At 48.4% G+C, this 20,686-nt stretch overlaps 1 protein-coding gene across 1 annotated transcript in view; it reads right to left on the bottom strand.

The window, feature by feature from the left end:
- The window catches only part of LOC144761287 (cysteine-rich venom protein pseudechetoxin-like), a 480,203-nt gene that overhangs the window by 125,824 nt on the left and 333,693 nt on the right, over positions 1–20,686 (bottom strand). The window lies entirely within an intron of this gene.

The following is a 20,686-nucleotide window of genomic DNA, read 5'->3' as shown; positions in this document are numbered from 1 at the left end:
AAGTGCCGAATGAAGCCGACCCTCCAGCAGACGCACTGAGAGAGACGCTGTCTTTTCTCCTGCCGAGAAATCCAGCTCCAGTGTTTCCAAGCTACCCCTGCGGGTTGTTGGGAAATCGAGTCCTGACACTGACCTCCTTCATTCTAAACCAAGGTACGGAGCTGAGAAGACCCTAAGAGAAATCTTGGATAGATTCTTGGCAAAGAATACTAAATTGATGCTACACCTCACTTACTTCTTCCCTCGTACTAGACTTAGGTTAGGTACATCGGGGTAGGCGTATTTTAGAAGCACCAGTTGAGTACTTTTTAGCCTTTGTTATTTATGTATGTATTTATTTATGGTTTAGGAACCATACAATGCTTTTACAGTATTATTTTATAATACGCTTCTTACTGTACGCATTATACTTTGCAACCAGTATCACGATTGTAGCAGTTCATTTCTTATGCTTGAGAAAGAAGACTGTTCAATAAATACTTTTATTGACAACGCCCGTCTCTCTACTTCTCTGCACCTCTGGTGAAACGAAGCATGCATGAATGACTGAGTAAAATATCTATCTATTTTTTCCACGACTCTGAAGATCAGTTTTATCTTGGGGAAACAAAGTTGTCAGTTTTATGCGGTTGTCAGAAACTAATCCCTTCTTGTTTATTCAATAAAGTTTCTACTGACCTCTGAGCTAGCTGGCACTCACAATTAAGTCTAATATATGCGATAGAGACCTAGTAAACATAAGTCCTACGTCAAATCTATAGGATATATTATTCCAATGCGCAGAGCCTATTAGGAATATAGAAACTATACTTCAACAGCAGGACAAGACAGTGTTGATTTTGTGGTTTACAGAGAGCGAGGAATCCAGGATGATGCCGAGGTTACGTTAAGCCATCCTGGTACCTACTGCAAGTCCTACACAGCAGAATTCCTGTGCGCTTGTCTGAGGCCCATTCCCCTTTCGGCACCACTCTGAAAACATGACTACTATGTTATAGTTTGAAATAAGCATTTAAAAATTCTTTGAAATTCACTGAAAAAAACATGGGTTTCAGGGACAATACAGTTAGAAATTAGCATTTAAAAAACCTTAGAAATGTACTGGAAAAAACACAGGTTTCAGGGACATTACAGTTAGTTGGACATTTCACTCCTACAAAATCAGAGAAATCAGCTGTTATAGTTAGTTAAGCTAACTATAATCAGTTACCCCGCAATGCATTGCCGATGATGTTACATATTACACCACTCATGACATGGTCCGTAACATCACTGATGATATTACTGATGACATGATCCACCTAATATCTGATGCACCTCCTCACACCCTAATATAACCTTTCATACACCCACTCCATAATACAGACTACCATTCTCGAAACCATAGACACACCAATGCCAGTTAGTACATACCCACTCACTGATTCATAAGTCTTCACACGTCCACACACTCTCCAATACAGTCACTCACATACGCAGTCACTCATCAATACAGCCTCTGACATATGCATGCATACAGCCACTCATATACTGTCACTCATTCCCAAAGATACTCACACACCTAGTCAGTCACCCAAAGTCTCCCTCATAGTGCCATTTACTCACCAATACAGTTATACACACACTGCCTCACTTATTCATACAGATACTAACACATACTTTCTCTCTTATACAATAACTGACACTAGCACACACTCATCCATACAGCCACTCTCACTATCACTCAGTCTCACATATAGTCAGTTATATACTCCAACACTCACATTACTCACACTTATACCACTGAGACATACATTTACTCACCAACACAGCGGTACGCACACTCACTCATCCAAACAGCCCCTCACAATTGCACTCATTAACCCATACACCCACTAAATTACCCAGTCACACATCCATACAGGGGTTATACCCACCCACACAGATACTCAGGCACCCATACAGGTACTCAGACAACCAATCATTAAATCATAGAGACACTCATGTAGTTAATCACCAACCCATGCCAACTGACAGGCTGATATCTACATTGACACAGATTAGTCACTCACCCATGCATTCACTAAGACATGTTTAATCACTCACTTATGCAGTCAGTCACGCACCCACTAAATCACCCAGCCGGACACTCATACACCCACTCATTCTTCAATAAGCCTTGGTGTATGTGTATATATATATACAACAATGTTCCTGTTCACCATTCCACGGCGAAACTAACCAGGCAAGGACCTCTTAAACGTGACGTCATCAAAAATGGATAGAAGAAGGCAGCAAAGACTCTCTCCAGTGAAAGTAAGGTGTTTATTTCACACAAATGAAATAAAAAGACATAGGGGCTCATTAGGATGGCGGACGGAAGAGCGACCGCAGCCCTGGAGTACACGGAAAATGCCTTTTCCGTGTCCGCCAGCCGCGGACACTCCGTCCGCCATATCAGGATAGGAAATAGTGTCAAAATTCCGTCCGCGACGGAAAAGCACGCACCGCCGCCCAACTACACCCGACCACGCGGCGGACGGAACGAATCCCGAGACTCCGCCGTACGTACTGACGTCTAAGACCGTCCCCCAAATCAAGATGGCGGAAAATACACATAAAACCGCTGCGGAAAAACAACCTGTCTGTACACGGCGGATTCCCCACAGCGAAGATAAGATACATAGCAGATATACCCACCACAAGCTGTTCGCCACCATGGACCCAGCGCTACACGCTTTCCCGATGCTCTTCGCGATCCACCACGTCCTAGTCTTGGCCCACCATCGACGCCGACGCAGGTAAGGCACAAACCATTGGCTGTCTGGAGGGGAATACCTGCAAGGGTCGTGACGTAGGGAGGGGGAGTGTCATGTTACCGAAACCACTGATTAGAAGCAAATTGAAATACACATGTGTAGTACGCAAGCAGGAATGACAACGACAAACCACGAGACATGATTCACTACCTTTATTACACATAATAGGGGTATAATCACAGTGTATGCGTGAGCATGGGCAAAGTGGGCACCAGAGCATGAACATCAGAGGCAGCACGTGAGAGGGCAGAATGCAGTATCACAGCATCAACAGGGCATTGTGCCCAACAGAGCAGGTACATCAGAGGCAGCACATGAGAGGGCAGAATGCAGTATCACAGCATCAACAGGGCATTGTGGACAACAGAGCAGGTACATCAGAGGCAGCACGTGAGAGGGCAGAATGCAGTATCACAGCATCAACAGGGCATTGTGCCCAACAGAGCAGGTACATCAGAGGCAGCACGTGAGAGGGCAGAATAAAGTATCACAGCATCAACAGGGCATTGTGCCCAACAGAGCAGGTACATCAGAGGCAGCATGTGAGAGGGCAGAATGCAGTATCACAGCATCAACAGGGCATTGTGCCCAACAGAGCAGGTACATCAGAGGCAGCACGTGAGAGGGAAGAATGCAGTATCACAGCATCAACAGGGCATTGTGCCCAACAGAGCAGGTACATCAGAGGCAGCACGTGAGAGGGCAGAATGCAGTATCACAGCATCAACAGGGCATTGTGGACAACAGAGCAGGTACATCAGAGGCAGCACGTGAGAGGGCAGAATGCAGTATCACAGCATCAACAGGGCATTGTGCCCAACAGAGCAGGTACATCAGAGGCAGCACATCAGAGGGCAGAATGCAGTATCAAAGCATCAACAGGGCATTGTGCCCAACAGAGCAGGTACATCAGAGGCAGCACGTGAGAGGGCAGAATGCAGTATCACAGCATCAACAGGGCATTGTGCCCAACAGAGCAGGTACATCAGAGGCAGCACGTGAGAGGGCAGAATGCAGTATCACAGCATCAACAGGGCATTGTGCCCAACAGAGCAGGTACATCAGAGGCAGCGCGTGAGAGGGCAGAATGCAGTATCACAGCATCAACAGGGCATTGTGCCCAACAGAGCAGGTACATCAGAGGCAGCACATCAGAGGGCAGAATGCAGTATCACAGCATCAACAGGGCATTGTGCCCAACAGAGCAGGTACATCAGAGGCAGCACGTGAGAGGGGCTAAGTGCATCAACAGTCCATAGCACTGAACATGTCCATCAGAGGCACCACGTGAGAGGGGCTAAGTGCATCAACAGTCCATAGCACTGAACATGTCTATCAGAGGCAGCACATCGGGGGGCAGAATGCAGTATCACAGTATCAACAGGGCATTGTGGACAACAGAGCAGGTACATCAGAGGCAGCACGTGAGAGGGCAGAATGCAGTATCACAGCATCAACAGGGCATTGTGCCCAACAGAGAAGGTACATCAGAGGCAGCACATCAGAGGGCAGAATGCAGTATCACAGCATCAACAGGGCATTGTGCCCAACAGAGCAGGTACATCAGAGGCAGCACGTGAGAGGGCAGAATGCAGTATCACAGCATCAACAGGGCATTGTGCCCAACAGAGCAGGTACATCAGAGGCAGCACGTGAGAGGGCAGAATGCAGTATCACAGCATCAACAGGGCATTGTGCCCAACAGAGCAGGTACATCAGAGGCAGCACAAGTACGTGTTCCAACCAACCCGTCCCAGGGACCACAACAGTGCAAGGCTGTTCACAATGGACAATGGACACATCATGTGAAATAACATGTGAGTGAAGTGAACAGCACCTCACATCACAGAATCAGGTGGACTGCGTGAACTACCTGCCTCGGACACACTGCCAGCACCAGAAACAGGAGTGTGAGACACAGCCACAGCCCGAGTGACACACACATGGGCCACAGACCCAGACACACTGCCAGCACCAGAAACAGGAGTGTGAGACACAGCCACAGCCCGAGTGACAGACACATGGGCCACAGACCCAGACACACTGCCTGCACCAGAAACAGGAATGTGAGACACAGCCAGAGCCCGAGTGACACACACATGGGCCACAGACCCAGACACACTGCCAGCACCAGAAACAGGAATGTGAGACACAGCCACAGATGTAGTGACTGACACGTGAGCCACAGACCCAGACACACTGCCAGCACCAGAAACAGGAGTGTGAGACACAGCCACAGATCTACTCACTGACACATGAGCCATAGACCCAGATACACTGCCAGTACCTGAAACTGGAGAGGGCACAACTGAGACTGTGCTACTACATGATGCATGACAGCAAACAACAGACACAGTGCCACTATCTGATACATGAGAGTCAACTGCACCTGCGCCACTGGGACCACTTAAATGATGAGCCACCGGGCTGTATGGGCCAGGAGGCAGGGTGGCCCTGGGAGCTGGGGATAGCTGTACTTGAGCGACATCGGGGTTGGCAGGTGTCAATGGTGTGTGTCTGCGTTTCTTAGGGATATGTGAGTGCACCCTGGACAGGACAGGACTGGCAAGTGGTGGTGACTCAAAACAAATATCACCCACCATAGGTGGAGCATCTGCTGCCGGGGATCGGCTTTCTGGGGACGTGCTGGAGCCTGCTTGTTGTTTGCTGTGTGCCTGCCGCCTGGACTCAGAATCATGTGTAATGGGGGATGCAACAACAGGGGACTCCCTCCTCTGCTTCTGACTGGTCTGGATGGGAGTGGAGGTATGGGGGGACTCCGCCGCGGAGACATCTGTTTGCCGTTCATTCGAAAACATCAGCCGCAGTGCAGCCAGGGGTGACGTATGCCTCTCCTTGAGTGCGCCATTGTCCATGGGAGAAGCCATGTCCCTAGGATGTGCCTTATCCGTAGGTGGAGTGTTGTCTCTGGACTTTGCCTGTGCCCTTGACGGTGCCCTGTTCCTGCCAGCACACTTGTCGTCTGTGGTGTACCTGTCTCCAGAAGACACCTGCTCACTGTGTGTGTCCCTGCCCTTGGGAGATGGCCCTTGCTCTGTTGTGTGCCTGCCCTTGGGACAGTCCCTGCTCTTAGGAGGTGCCTTTGTCTTTTGACTGTCCTTGTCCCTGTCCTTGGGAGTGGCCCCTTCCTCTGTTGTGGGCCTGCCCTTGGGACTCTCCCTGCTCTTTTGAGGTGCCTTTGTCTTTTGACTGTCCTTGTCCCTGTCCTTGGGAGTGTCCCCTTCCTCTGTTGTGGTCCTGCCCTTGGGACACTCCCTGCTCTTAGGAGGTGCCTTTGTCTTTTGACTGTCCTTGTCCCTGTCCTTGGGAGTGGCCCTTTCCTCTGTTGTGGGCCTGCCCTTGGGACTCTCCCTGCTCTTAGGAGGTGCCTTCGTCTTTAGACTGTCCTTGTCCCTGTCTTTGGGAGTGGCCCTCTCCTCTGTTGTGGGCCTGCCCTTGGGACACTCCCTGCTCTTAGGAGGTGCCTTTGCCTTTTGACTGTCCTTGTCCCTGTCCTTGGGAGTGTCCTCTTCCTCTGTTGTGGTCCTGCCCTTGGGACACTCCCTGCTCTTAGGAGGTGCCTTTGTCTTTTGACTGTCCTTGTCCCTGTCCTTGGGAGTGGCCCTTTCCTCTGTTGTGGGCATGCCCTTGGGACTCTCCCTGCTCTTTTGAGGTGCCTTTGTCTTTTGACTGTCCTTGTCCAAGGGACTGTCCATGGACTTGGGAGTATCCCTTGCCTTGGGAGTACCTTTTGTGTTGAATGCCTGTGTAGCATTTGAAGGCATGTCCCCCAAAACCACTTGTGGATCCTGTGTGTGTACTCCAGTGTATCTGACGCTGTCTTTGTGAACAGATTTTGATGACCTAGGGGATGGTGTCTGTGCCCTCTGTGCCCTGACGTGCTGGCTGACACTGCTTCTAGTGCAATAACCTGTATTAGAGTCCTGGTCAGAATATTCACTACCCCCTGAGACATCCAGTGGTGTAGATGGGGAAACAGAAGTAGCACCCTGTCCATGCGACTGTACTATGGCAGACGACACACTGCTTGCCAATGACTGAACTGTCCTGTGTAGACCAGCAAGATCGCCATGCATCCCTTCCATGAATGCCACCACCTGCCCCAACTTCCTATCATGGTCTTGGAAAGCATTTGTCATATTGGTCTGCCCCACACACAGCTGTCGCAGCAGATCAACAGCCTCAGCACACAGTGCATTTTGGCTCACCGTGGCAGGGGCAGCGGTGCCTGCACCGAACGCCACTCTGCTCCCCCTACTCCTGCGTGCCCGAACAGTACATGGTGCAGTTGGCGGAAGTGTGGGCCCTGTGTGCTGTGTCCCGACAGAAGGTGTTGATTGCCCACTCCCAGTCTGTGACAACAGTGCTGGCTCACCAAGATTTTCCGAAGATGAGGACGATGGTGTCTCCACATGCGAGTCCTCAGGGACGGTCCTGTCCCCCTCTCCGGCGCTGCCCTCCTCTATGTCAGTCTGCGTGTGCGCGAAGTCTGATCCGGATGCATTGCCTCCACTCATCTCCGCCGTCTGTGGCTGAGTGCCCTCTGTCAAAGCTGAAATGCACAGAAAAGAGGTATAAGTCATGGGCACACTCATGTACAGAAGGCCAAGGAATCCCTAATTCCATAGCTGACAAAGTTCTTCTAGCCCCCATCCTGCACACGGCCCACCTCTACCAGTCATCCTCACATTACATAAGCGTTGGTGGCCGTGACACATGTACAGCATGCGGACAGGGCAGGAGCACGTACATCTGCACACATGCCTTGCCATGGGTCCACGGACCACTACGGCATGTGCTTAAACACTCAACTACTAAGCAAGTGGGGTGTCAACATGCCGGACCTGGATGTCAAATTACACCCACCCAATGGCACCAACATGGCATCGCAGAGATACATACGCACCACGGAACTCAATACTGTGTCTGGGCACCAATACATGCATTGCACTCCCAAGTATCCTACACAGACAGTATGCTCACCGCTAGTTTGCTGTTGATCCACACTCAGCCGTTCGGACAGGTCAGGATGCGTCACAGCAATGATACGGTGCATGAGAGGGGTCATGGAGCGTCGGGCCAGACGTGGCGTCCTTGGAATCATCCCCAGTGTCACTTCCGCTACATTCTTGCTCAGCCTGGAAATGTCGTCCCAGCGTTTGTGGCAGTGTGTATGTCGTCTGTTGCACACCCCCAATGCCCGTACATCACGTGCAATGCTCCTCCACACGTCCTTGCGAAGGTGCAGCTTGACCTACCATGATGGGAGACAAAAGGGTGCAAGTCAGTGGACAGTTGGCCTGTCACACAGCTAGGGGCAACACGTATCTGTCATCCGCCATGCACAATCCAAAAAATATGTCGAGGCCACAGTACACAGCTGAGATTGCAGAAGTCAGGAGTCATTGACCACCTCATGCACACCAACATGTCCCACACTGCACTTACCACCTGTCCGGGTGTGCCGTAGAGCCGTTCAAAGTTGCGGAGCACACCGTCCACGAGGACATCAAGTTCCGCGGTGGTGAAGGGACGAGACCGGATCTCTTTTCCTCTCGACATGGCAAGATCACGGAGTATGTGCAAACACAACAATGATGGACAGAATGTGGATCAATGTCACACATTCACCCCAGTCCAAAGATCTGGGCCCAAATCCATCGTTTTTCCACTCCACACCACCCTGGGTTAGACAATGGCGATATGCAAATCAGCGCTGACCCTGTGCCCCATGGGAACAGTCCAGTCCGAACTACAAAAGCCATGTCCTTCCCAGAACGGAAACAAGCATCCGGTCCTCGGATGCTTGTTTCCGTTCTGGGAAGGACATGGCTTTTGTAGTTCGGACTGGACTGTTCCCATGGGGCACAGGGTCAGCGCTGATTTGCATATCGCCATTGTCTAACCCAGGGTGGTGTGGAGTGGAAAAACGATGGATTTGGGCCCAGATCTTTGGACTGGGGTGAATGTGTGACATTGATCCACATTCTGTCCATCATTGTTGTGTTTGCAAGATCACGGAGTATGGCACTGGAGCAGCAGTCGGTGGTCAGCTCAGCAGCAGCAGGTCGAGGTGATGGTCCAGGCAGCAGTCGTTGGTCAGCTCAGCAGCAGCAGGTCGAGGTGATGGTCACAGGCAGCAGTCGTTGGTCAGCTCAGCAGCAGCAGGTCGAGGTGATGGTCACAGGCAGCAGTCGGTGGTCAGCTCAGCAGCAGCAGGTCGAGGTGATGGTCACAGGCAGCAGTCGGTGGTCAGCTCAGCAGCAGCAGGTCGAGGTGATGGTCACAGGCAGCAGTCGGTGGTCAGCTCAGCAGCAGCAGGTCGAGGTGATGGTCACAGGCAGCAGTCGGTGGTCAGCTCAGCAGCAGCAGGTCGAGGTGATGGTCACAGGCAGCAGTCGGTGGTCAGCTCAGCAGCAGCAGGTCGAGGTGATGGTCACAGGCAGCAGTCGGTGGTCAGCTCAGCAGCAGCAGGTCGAGGTGATGGTCACAGGCAGCAGTCGGTGGTCAGCTCAGCAGCAGCAGGTCGAGGTGATGGTCACAGGCAGCAGTCGTGGTCAGCTAAGCAGCAGCAGGTCGAGGTGATGGTCACAGGCAGCAGTCGGTGGTCAGCTCAGCAGCAGCAGGTCGAGGTGATGGTCACAGGCAGTAGTCGGTGGTCAGCTCAGCAGCAGCAGGTCGAGGTGATGGTCACAGGCAGCAGTCGGTGGTCAGCTCAGCAGCAGCAGGTCGAGGTGATGGTCACAGGCAGCAGTCGGTGGTCAGCTCAGCAGCAGCAGGTCGAGGTGAACAGGCAGCACTGGTCCCAGGGTAGGATGTGTGCTTTTTGACATCACACATATATAGGGCCCTCAGCACGTGTCAGTGGCATACGTCGCTAGCAATTGGTCATCCCTGGAAGCGTGTTCGTAAAAGGGCCAATGACTGGCCCTGGTGTTGCGGTGCACTGCTTCCGCTACTTTCGATTGGCCATACGCGGCCAGCGTTCCCTCTTCCCATTGGCTGCATGTGCACGGACCGTCACGGTCACACATCGGCAACCGCACGTGCAAGCTTCCGGCACGGATGCTTTAGTTGCAACAATGTTCTATCACTGGCGCCACCATGGCGGTGCACGTACTCTGCGGGGGAGGTGCAGGCCTACACACCCTTTAGATGTAGTCAATGGACATGGCAGTTCATGGCCAATCGAAAGTAGCGGAAGCAGTGCACCGCCATGGCGGCGCCAATGATTTTATATTGTCAGACGCTGCTCCGTGATGTGTTGTCTGCAGTTGCGTCATGAGGGTTGTGAGTGTGATAGTGAAACTTCATATGTCATGCACTATTCCATGTGTGTCCATACTATGCCCATCGGTGGGCACACAATGTGCAACAGATATGCATGTCGACGTGTTGACGTCGGGTGTGACCCTACAGACGTTATTACATCTTCACATCTACACATGACATCACGGCTGTATGGCCACATTCTGAATCTGTTGTCAGTGTGTGGTTCAGGCGAGGTGACTACAATGGTGGGGGTACACATGCATTCAGTGTATGTGTGTTGGCTGTTGTGTCACCATGCATGTAATGACCGTATGCTCACCATTGTTGGTGTTGGCATTGGTGCATGATGACATGGTGTGTGTGTATCATTATCGTTTGTGTGCATGCACTTGCATGTGTGTCTGTGATGTGGCTTCTACACATTAGGGTCATGACACACGTATTGTCAGTAATGTTGACATGTGAGTAAGTTGCGTTGTACGTGTTGACACACTTCCTGTTGCAAGTGGCTGCACATTGTTAAAGGGCCACTCCGTATTGCAGTAACTATCAGAGATGTCACACATATGACCATTCTCCTAAACATTTTTCTTCTTGCTAATGTTGGCTTACATGTGATGTAGTTGCACACGTATGCGTCGTTTGCAAGTTGACTCAAGTTACATCTCTCTCCCACACAGGAGGGCTCCAAATGTGCATCGGCCATACACTGTGCTTGAGGATATGGTTGACGAGGAGGTGATTAGGAAATTCCGGCTTGATCGACGTCGGTTGATATAGCTTGTTGCCCAATTGTCTCCTCATCTGCAGCCACGAAGGACGTATCCTTGTTCCATTACACCCACAGCAAAGGTTATGGCGGCACTACACTTTTTTGCTACTGGCACCTTTCAGTACACAGTTGGACATGCCGGGGGGATGTCACAGTCCATGTTCAGCATGGTACTTCGGGATGTTTTAAAAGCTATGATGCTGTTCAAGGATGACTATATCCATTTCCCACGGCCGGAACAGTTGGCAGCAGTCAAAGCAGACTTCTATGCACTGGGCCACATACCACACGTAGTGGGTTCCATTGATGGCACACATATCGCTATCATTCCACCACGGGCACGTGAGCAGGTTTTTAGGAATCGGAAGCACTTCTATTCGCTGAACGTGCAGGGGGTGTGCCTGGCCGACAACATCATCTCCCATGTGTGCGCAAGATTTCCAGGCTCCGAACATGACGCCCACATCATGCGGAGCAGCATTGTCCCCCAACTGATGGCAAATCTGTGTTCCGGTCAAGCGTGGCTTGTTGGTGAGTCTGCCATGGGGCTTTTGTGATCTCTGTGTGGCATGGGGTACCCACCAAATCTGGTTGTGATATTTGTGTCTGTCATCCCCCTACATAGGCGACTCGGCGTACCCAAACCGGCCCTGGCTCCTGAGTCCCACACGTAATCCTACAACTGCGGGTGAAATGCGCTACAATGATGCACATGGAAGGACACGTAGAGTGGTTGAACGTACCTTTGGACTGCTAAAGTCTAGGTTTCGGTGCCTGGATAAGACCGCAGGGGCCCTGCCTTACTCACCAGGCAAAGTATGCAGGATCGTGATTGCCTGCTGCATGCTCCACAACCTGGCCGTGCGCAATGACATTGAACTGCTCTTGGACCCTGAGGACGAAGAAGTTCCTCGGCCTCCCATCCCACCAATGTCGACTGATGAGGATAGTGGTGAGGAGGAAGGTATGGACCAGAGGCGCCAGCTCATTGATCGCTACTTCCCTTGAATGTGAGTAACTACCTCTTGTGCCGGTTGACAATGCCTTATGTATGTTTGCTGGTGTTGTGTGGATGTGGGTTGCATGAGCTGTGTGTTCTGGTATGTGATGGTTGCATATGTGTGTGTTCATTTATTTGGACATGCAAGTCTCCATGATGTGTATCCTCTCATCCAATGCTTTTGTGATGAGTGTAGTTTGTGTAATGTTGCTGTGCAGTGTGTTGTGATGTGTGTGAATCTGTTTCCTGACGTGTGTTTGCTGTCTCTGAATTTCCCTAGGTCACTCCCGCAGCGGCATGATTATGTACGACTTGGATCCCTGCACCTGGTTACGTCTGTTTCTGAGGCAATCATGTGATTAAACATGGAGGCAACACATCATTGAGTGTGTAAGTGGCATTTATTTATAGGTTGTGCATTGGTGCTGGTGAATATTTACAAGTAAGTGTGGGATGGGGGAGTGGGAGTTGAAGGTAATGGCAGATGAAATGTCCGTGCTGACACCACATTGGGTGGTGTCAGGCTAGTCCAGCAGACCTGTGCCAAAGATTGGCTATGTGGGACAGGATACTTGGCAGGGTGAATGGCTGGCTCAGGCAGTGTCAGAGTCATTGGCGGCCCCTCTTGGAGCGTGTGGATGGCGCACCCACACTGCTCTCACCCACTTCCAGCCTCGGACAGCCCCTCCGTCTTTGAGGTGGAACAGAGTCAGCTGGGGGGGCAGGTTGTTCAGGGGCCACATCCGTCGCCAGGGGCACAGGTGGTGGTGGTGGTGGCGGTGGCGGTGGTGTTGCTGGCCGTGGTGCCAGGACAATTGGTTGAGGGGGGGTGGGGTTGTTCCGGGCTATTCATTCCCTCCACATTGTTGTCTGCTGGCCCATGATGTCCACTATCTGGCCAAGGTAGCCCGAAATTTCACGCAACATGTTTGTGTTGTCCACCGAGTCCTGGTGGGCACGATCTGCCTGTTCCTGGCCACGGTCGTATGAAGCCTGGCACCTGGCTAGGGCTTCAAGGGACTCTGCCACAGGATGGGGTGGGTGTCCTTCCTCAGTGCGGCGGAGTGTGGAACTCCTGATTGGCTGCTGTGGCTTCGCCTCTCTCCTTTGTGGCCCACTCACCCTGCTTGGGTGGGAGGCCGATGGACCTGCGTCGTGCGGTGGGTTAGGCAGGGTGGCACAGGCAGGAGGGGTGGTACTGGTGGTGGTGGTGGTGGTGGTGGTGGTGGTGGTGACTCTGCAGATCACTGAGGCCGGTGTCGCTGGAGTTACACATGCGACGGTTGTCGGGGCCGGGATTCCCTGTGAGCCTGATGGCCCTGGCTGTCTGCTTGGGCCCGCACCATCCTCCGCACCGGAGCTGCCTGTGTAATCGTCCCCAGAGAGTCCGGTATGGGTGTGAGGCGAGTCTTGCGGCCGGGTGCTGGTTTCCCCAGTCAGATTACGATCACCTGAGGGACAAGATTGTGCAGGTCAGTAATGTGGACATTACATGTTCATATCAATTTGTATACATTTCAGTGTCCAGTCGCACACACCCCACCCACCCTACCCTCCACCACCCTCCCTGTGGACTTGGGGGCTTGTTGGGAGTTGTAGTTGTGAGCTCTCACACACCCCACCCACCACCACCACCCTCCCTGTGGACATGGGGGCCTGTTGGGAGTTGTAGTTGTGACCTCTCACATACCCCAACAACCACCACCACCCTCCCTGTGGGCATGGGGGCCTGTTGGGAGTTGTAGTTGTGACCTCTCACACACCCCACCCACCACCACCACCCTCCTTGTGGACATGGGGGCCTGTTGGGAGTTGTAGTTGTGACCTCTCACACACCCCACCCACCACCACCACCCTCCCTGTGGACATGGGGGCCTGTTGGGAGTTGTAGTTGTGAGCTTACTCACACCCCACCCACCACCACCACCCTCCCTGTGGACATGGGGGCCTGTTGGGAGTTGTAGTTGTGACCTCTCACACACCCCACCCACCACCACCACCCTCCCTGTGGACATGGGGGCCTGTTGGGAGTTGTAGTTGTGAGCTCTCACACACCACACCCACCACCACCACCCTCCCTGTGGACATGGGGGCCTGTTGGGAGTTGTAGTTGTGACCTCTCACACACCCCACCCACCACCACCACCCTCCCTGTGGACATGGGGGCCTGTTGGGAGTTGTAGTTGTGACCTCTCACACACCCCACCCACCACCACCACCCTCCCTGTGGACATAGGGGCCTGTTAGTGGCCATTTACATTTTGGTGAGTATGTGTCCGACGTGCATGGCTTGGGGCCTGGGAGATGTGGCTTCTCAGTTGTGTGAGATATTCCATGTCGTTCTGTTCCTGGTGCTTGGTTTGTACTTACCAGCCTCTTCTCCTTCCTCAAGTCCGTCTAGACTCTCTGGGTGAAGTATAACCAGCACCTTCTCCTCCCAATCGGTGTAGGGTATGGGCTCCGGGGGTGTGCTGCCGCCAGTGTGATTGGCTCTCGCATGGTTTTTGGCGCGGATGCCTTTCACCCTGGTTTTCAGGTCATGCCAACGCCTCTGTATTTCGTGCTTTGTCCTTGGCACGGTCCCTGACGCATTCACCCGACTGACGATTCTGTCCCACATGTGATTCTTTTGCGTCACGGTGGTCTGCTGGACTTTGGCCCCGAATATGTGGGGCTCAACACGGACTATTTCATCGACCATTACCTTCAACTCGGTGTCCGTGAATTTAGGTTTTTTTTTGGGTGCCATGGTGTGTGGTGCTCAGTGTGTGGGTTTAGTGAGTTGGGGGGTGCAGGTGTGTGGTGTGTGGTGTGTAGGAATGGTGTGGTGGGTGTTTGTGTGGTGGGTGTGGTAGGGTGGTGGTTGTGTGTCTTCAATTTGAGTATGCTGTAGATCGTATAGGGCCTCTTGCTAGCAGCAATGCTGTGATGCAAAGGATTGTGGTAGTGGGTGGGTGTCATTTTATAGTCGTGTCTCAATGGTTGTTGGCAGTCAGGTGGTAGGTGGGTGTGTTGACTAGTGTGCATTATTGGGTACTTGGGGGGGTGTCATAGTGGCTTGTGATTGGTGTTGGTGTTTCAGGGAGGTTGTCCTTTTTTGTGTGTTTGCTATTTACTGGCGGCACACTTTTTGACATTGGTTTGACGGTAGGGATGTTGTTCGTGTTGGCCTTCCGCAGTGATGCACTGTTTCTCGTTGCATTCTTTCCGCCGCGGACGTGGATGGCTGTGCGTACCGTGGTACAGGCGGCGTTATCCTAATTGCGGACACGGAGTTTTCACAGGTATGGCGGTAAATGTGGCTGTTTCCGCGGTCATGTCCGTCCGCGGCGGTGGGTGTTCATTTGGGTCTGTCCGCCGCGGACGGTGTTAGATGTGTTCCGTCCACCGCGGACGGTGTTTGATGTGATCCGTCTGCCGCGGTCGGAGTTTCTTGACATGAATATCCTAATCGCAACCGTGGATTCTCCGCGGCGCTGCCAGGAGTTAGATTTCCACGAACATGGCGGACAGTACCCGTTTCCGTCCGCCATCCTAATCGACCCCATAGTGTCATCCATGACGCGTTTCACTCCTTCATAACACGCCCTGAAATGTGACCACAATTTATAGTTTGTAAACAGGTGATTTGATTTAGTCAAAAAACGTTTGTGAAAATAAAAATAGAAGACAGACTAAAGTGTACGCCATATTGCATGAGTCACAATAACACAATGCCTAAACTAATTTACCATTGTGGACTAAGCAAAATTATATAACGATTTGCACAGTGTCAAAAAACGTTGCAGCAGAGAAATTTGGATAAATGTATATAAAATATATACAAAAATTCGTATGAACATAAATAAATGTGAACAATTGTCGACAAGTGTCATAGTCAATACATTTTAAACAAAAAATTAACGACCAAAAAACGACAAGTGTCTAAATCTTTATCCAAAATTGGAAATGTCCATTATCGATAAATTTCATTGCTATCCAAATTCATTGTAGTCCAGAAAGGAGTTTTTTCTTAGAGTAAGTTTAGTTGATTGGCAGCAGAGAAACAAGATGCAAAATTATGGCCTAAAATTTAAACCGAAAAATAATGTGTATGAAAAACATGATTTTTGAACGTGCTAAATCATATAAAGAGATATATTTAAAAACAATGTTTAAAGCAGCAGCAGAGACTGTCAAAGAAAAACCCCAAAATGTTATCCACTTATAAGTTTACAATTAAAAAATGCTTAACACAGTATGGAGATAAAGTAATGTGCAGCAAACAACTCGAATTTTAGGTAGGGATAGATTGAAATCCCAATGAAAGACCGCAAGATAAGAAATCATAGCTACAAAACAACAGTTACAATTTCATGGAAGAATAACTAAAAGCGGCTTTCAAAATACGACTTTACATGAATACCCTGGGATTGCTTCTAGATTATAGTCTTAAATGATCTATAGAAAGACATGTAAATCTTCTGTAAGATTTAGACCGTTGGGAGCTCTAGTGTCGAGCAAAAGAATGAAATGCGATTCTTTTTGTCTTAATAAACGCTCCCGATCACCTCCCCGGCCGGGGACTGGTACCGAGCATAAGACAGTGTACTCTAGATCTTTTAACTGGTATTTTTGGACAGCTTTAAAATGTCTAGCGACAGGATAGTCACTATTGCTATTCACAATGGCACGTATGTGCTGTAATATACGTTTATGCACGGGGAGTTTAGTGCTCCCAATGTATTCCAAATTGGAGGTACATTTAAGTTTGTTAACTGCAAATTCTGACTGGCAAGTCAAATGTTCTTTAATTGGAATTTTAATGTCGCTAAATGCTGATGTGTAGTGTGAAGAATTTCAAGCAAAAGTGCATGCGCGACATGAAGTGCATTTAAAAAAAACAGTTTTGTGGAGCCATGATTTTTTGGGTATGACTTCCGGCATTGGTCTGTCTAAGGCATCCCGCATGGAGGGTGCTCTTCTAAATGAGATGGATGGCAGACTGGGAAGAATTGGACTCAAAATGTTATCAGTAAGGACAATGGGCCATTCAGAACAGATGATACGTCGGATTGTTCTCTCTTGTGAACTAAAAGTAGTAATTAATCTAACAGAGCAATCCGGCTGATGTCCTGGGTTTGTAGGTTTAGGCTCTAACAGAATATTTCTGTCAAGTGATTTGACTTTGACTAGGGCCTGTTCCAATATCTTTCTGGAATATCCCCTATTAAGAAATCTCTGTATGGAGGAGTCTAGACAAGCGTTAGCAACTGTTTCATCACTACAAATTTGACAAATTTGAATAAATTCGCCGTAGGGGATGCTGTTGATGGTGTGGATGGGATGCACACTTTGGGCATGTAATATGGAGTTGCCTGCAGGTGGATTTGCGGAAAAGTTTGGTTTTTAACTTTGCATTCTCCACATACAATTGAACATCCAAAAATTCAGCTATTTTATTGTTAATGGATGCTGTAAATTTTAAGTTTAAATCATTGGTATTGATTTCATCAACAAATGACTTAGCCTCCGCTGCAGTCCCATTCCAAATGATGCACACATCGTCGATGTTGCGCCAGTAGTGGGAAATGTGTGGCAACCATCTAGCGTGTGTTACTCTGAGAACGCGCTCCTCCCACCAACCAACATGTAAACATGAATAGCTGTGGAAGAAGCACAAACCCATCGCCACACCACGCAGTTGTTGGTAAATGTTGCCTTGGAATTTGAAATAGTTTGAAGTCAAACAAATTTGAATCATTTCCAACAACATTGTATTGTGCCCATGGAACACAATGTCACTCCTATTCAAATAATACTCTGTGGCATGCAAACCATGTGAGTGATTAATAGAGGTATATAATGACTCATTGTCCATTATCAGAAACATATAATCAGAATGCCAACATACATTTTTGACCTTATTCAGAAAGTCAGTAATATCTTTAAGATACGATGGTAAAGAAATCACATACGGTTGGAGAAAAAAAAAATCAACATATTTGGAAATGTTTTCATTGATACTCCCAATGGCAGAGATGATCGGGCGCCCGGGTACAGGGGATATCAGTTTATGTATTTTAGGAAGAAAATACAAGAATGGGGCAATAGGATGTTCAACATTCAAAAATGTGAACTCATCTTTTGAAAGTAAGCCTGACTTATACCAATTGAGTAGTTTTTTTTCGAATAATGACCTCACTGTTAAACATTTCATGTTGGGTAGATATTACATAACATGATGAATCAGAGAGATGTCGGTTGGCCTCAATTAGATAGTCAGCTCTTGCCCAAAGTACCGTATTACCTCCTTTGTCTGAGTTTTTGACTATGACTTCACGATTGTTTTGCAGTTTTTTAACCAATTGATGGTATTGGCTGTTGAAATGATTCGTTTGTCTAGTTTTACTCAGGACTTTTCGAATTAGGATTTTAAGTTCGGTAATCACCTTGTCACTAAAGACGTCCAATGCATCTCTGGGCAAGAGGGGAAGAAAAGTTGATTTAGGTTTAAAAGGACTTGAGGCCGGTGAATTGACAGTGAGGACTTGGCTTACTGTGGGGCCAGGTTGTGAATTATTCCCATATGCCAAATCATAAAGATCTTGTAGTCCACCTACATCAGCAACCTGCATTGACGCTGAACTATCCACACTTGCTGGTCGTATGGATGGTTTTTTGCGTTCAGAATTCAATTTAAAATACTTAATTATTTTGATTTTTCTGATGAACTTGAAAACATCAATGCGTGTTTGGTTATAGGAAAACCTATTGCTAGGACAAAAAGTTAATCCTAACGATAATAACTGTTCTTCAGCTTTAGTAAGAATAGTATCAGTTAGATTTACCACCATTTTCCGTGATGTCCGTTAATTTCTCCAGTTCCTTTTGGTCTTTTTTTGCGATGTATTTTTGCTTTTTTTTTCGTTTCCTTGCGCGCCGGCTTTTGCTGCTTGAGTTATATATATATATATATATATAATTCTTAAACTTTTTGGAAATAGTTACTGGGTGATGTAATCAGTGATGTCATTTGGGATGTCATGAGTGATGTCACTGACCATGTCATGAATGATGTAATATGTGACGTCATCAGCAGTGCATTCTGGGGTTGCGAGTTATGGTTAGCCCAACTAACTATAAGGGCCAAATTCCTCTGGTTTTGTACGGGTGAACTGTCCAACTAACTATAACGTCCCTTAAAGCTGTTCTTTTTTAGTGAAAAAAAATATATATATACTTATGTATATATTATCTACTAGCGATTACCAAAAGATAGTTATAGTTAGGACCTAGTTTCCATAGGGAAAATGTTTTTTGTTTTCCCAATAACTAAGTTGCCAGATGACGAATCTTCGCGTAATTTTCAAAACTTGTGGGGCGCTCCGGTCAGCTCCTGTCCTAAAAGTTTAGGGTTGATTCCTCAAGCAAGGCCCGAGAAAAAATGGGGTTACCAAAACGTGTTTTCTCCATGTTATATTCCATAGGAAACTTCAGACACCTCTACAGCCCGTACCGCTGAATGGAATTTCACCAAATTTGGCAAAAAGGTAGCCCTTGTTTTAGAAAGAAATCTTTTTGTTAAATGGTGTAAAAAAGTGGTTGGAAAATCAATTTCGAATAGGAGATGGCTAGAGCTTGAACTGCAGAACGGAATTACCCCAAATTTGGCAAAAAGGTAGTGCTTGGGTCAGAAAGCGTCCTTTTTTTAAATGGTGTAAATCCGTTCAGTAGTTTTGAGATATTAAAGGAAACAAATCTGTACATGTAGTGTAGTTCCTATATTCCCAATAGGCTCTGCGCATTGGAATAATATATTCAGCAGTGTAGACGTAGGACTGAGGTTAACTAGGTCTCTACTGACTATATTAGACTTAAGGTTTGCCAGCTAGCTCAGAGGTCACTAGAAACTTTCTCGAATGTTCAAGAAGAAATTAACTTTCCTGATTAGACAAGAAGGCATTAGCTTCCGACAACCATATAACATGACAACTTTGCTCCCTCAGAATAAGAGTGTATCTCTAGAGTTGTGTGAAAACAATAGACAGTTATTTCACTCAGTCAAATGTGCGTACTTAGTTTCACCAGAGTGCAGAGAAAAGAGAGACGGACGTTTTCAATAAAAGATGTTATTTATTGAGCAGTCTTCTTCCTCATACAAGAGAAATGAATTGCCACAATTGCAATACTCATAGTAAAGTTTATCCAGGTGTAGAATACCTCTGTCTGCCGATATTCATGGGCCTCAATTACGAATACGACTATTCCACCTCTCGGTGTTAGTCCATTTTCTATAAGTTTAAGAGTTATAGTTTTTCTTATGATGACCGGAATGAGTATAGCATCCGGGTCATTGTCTTGGAGACTTGTGTCATCCGCTAGGAGTTGAGCTGCTATTCTTGTTGCCTCCCTTTCTTCTTCACTTTCCCCCATTTTACTGGCAGAAAGGTTTTTGTTTGCAGATCAAGTTTCAAGGAAACAAAGATTAGGTGCACAATATTTCGGAACACTGTATCCTTCAACGTTGACTAAACCAAAAACTATACATAGGAATCTCTTCCTACTAAGTTCCAGCGGATTTTAACCTTTTACCCACTCCAGACGTCTTTTGGAGTATTTACGGGAAAAAGGGTCTGTGTGAAAAAGCACGACTGAGTTACTCTAACGTCTTGCGTTAGATTTATCGCCTTACCAAACATTGGGTGCCATGTAGTGTAGTTCCTATATTCCCAATAGGTTCTGCGCATTGGAATAATATATTCAGCAGTGTAGACGTAGGACTGAGGTTAAATAGGTCTCTACTGACTATATTAGACTTAAGATTTGCCAGCTAGCTCAGAG

Source organism: Lissotriton helveticus, chromosome 6 (genome assembly GCF_964261635.1).
Source record: "Lissotriton helveticus chromosome 6, aLisHel1.1, whole genome shotgun sequence".
In the NCBI taxonomy this organism is placed as follows: Eukaryota; Metazoa; Chordata; class Amphibia; order Caudata; family Salamandridae; genus Lissotriton; species Lissotriton helveticus.
This window is presented reverse-complemented; position numbering and strand designations above follow the sequence as displayed.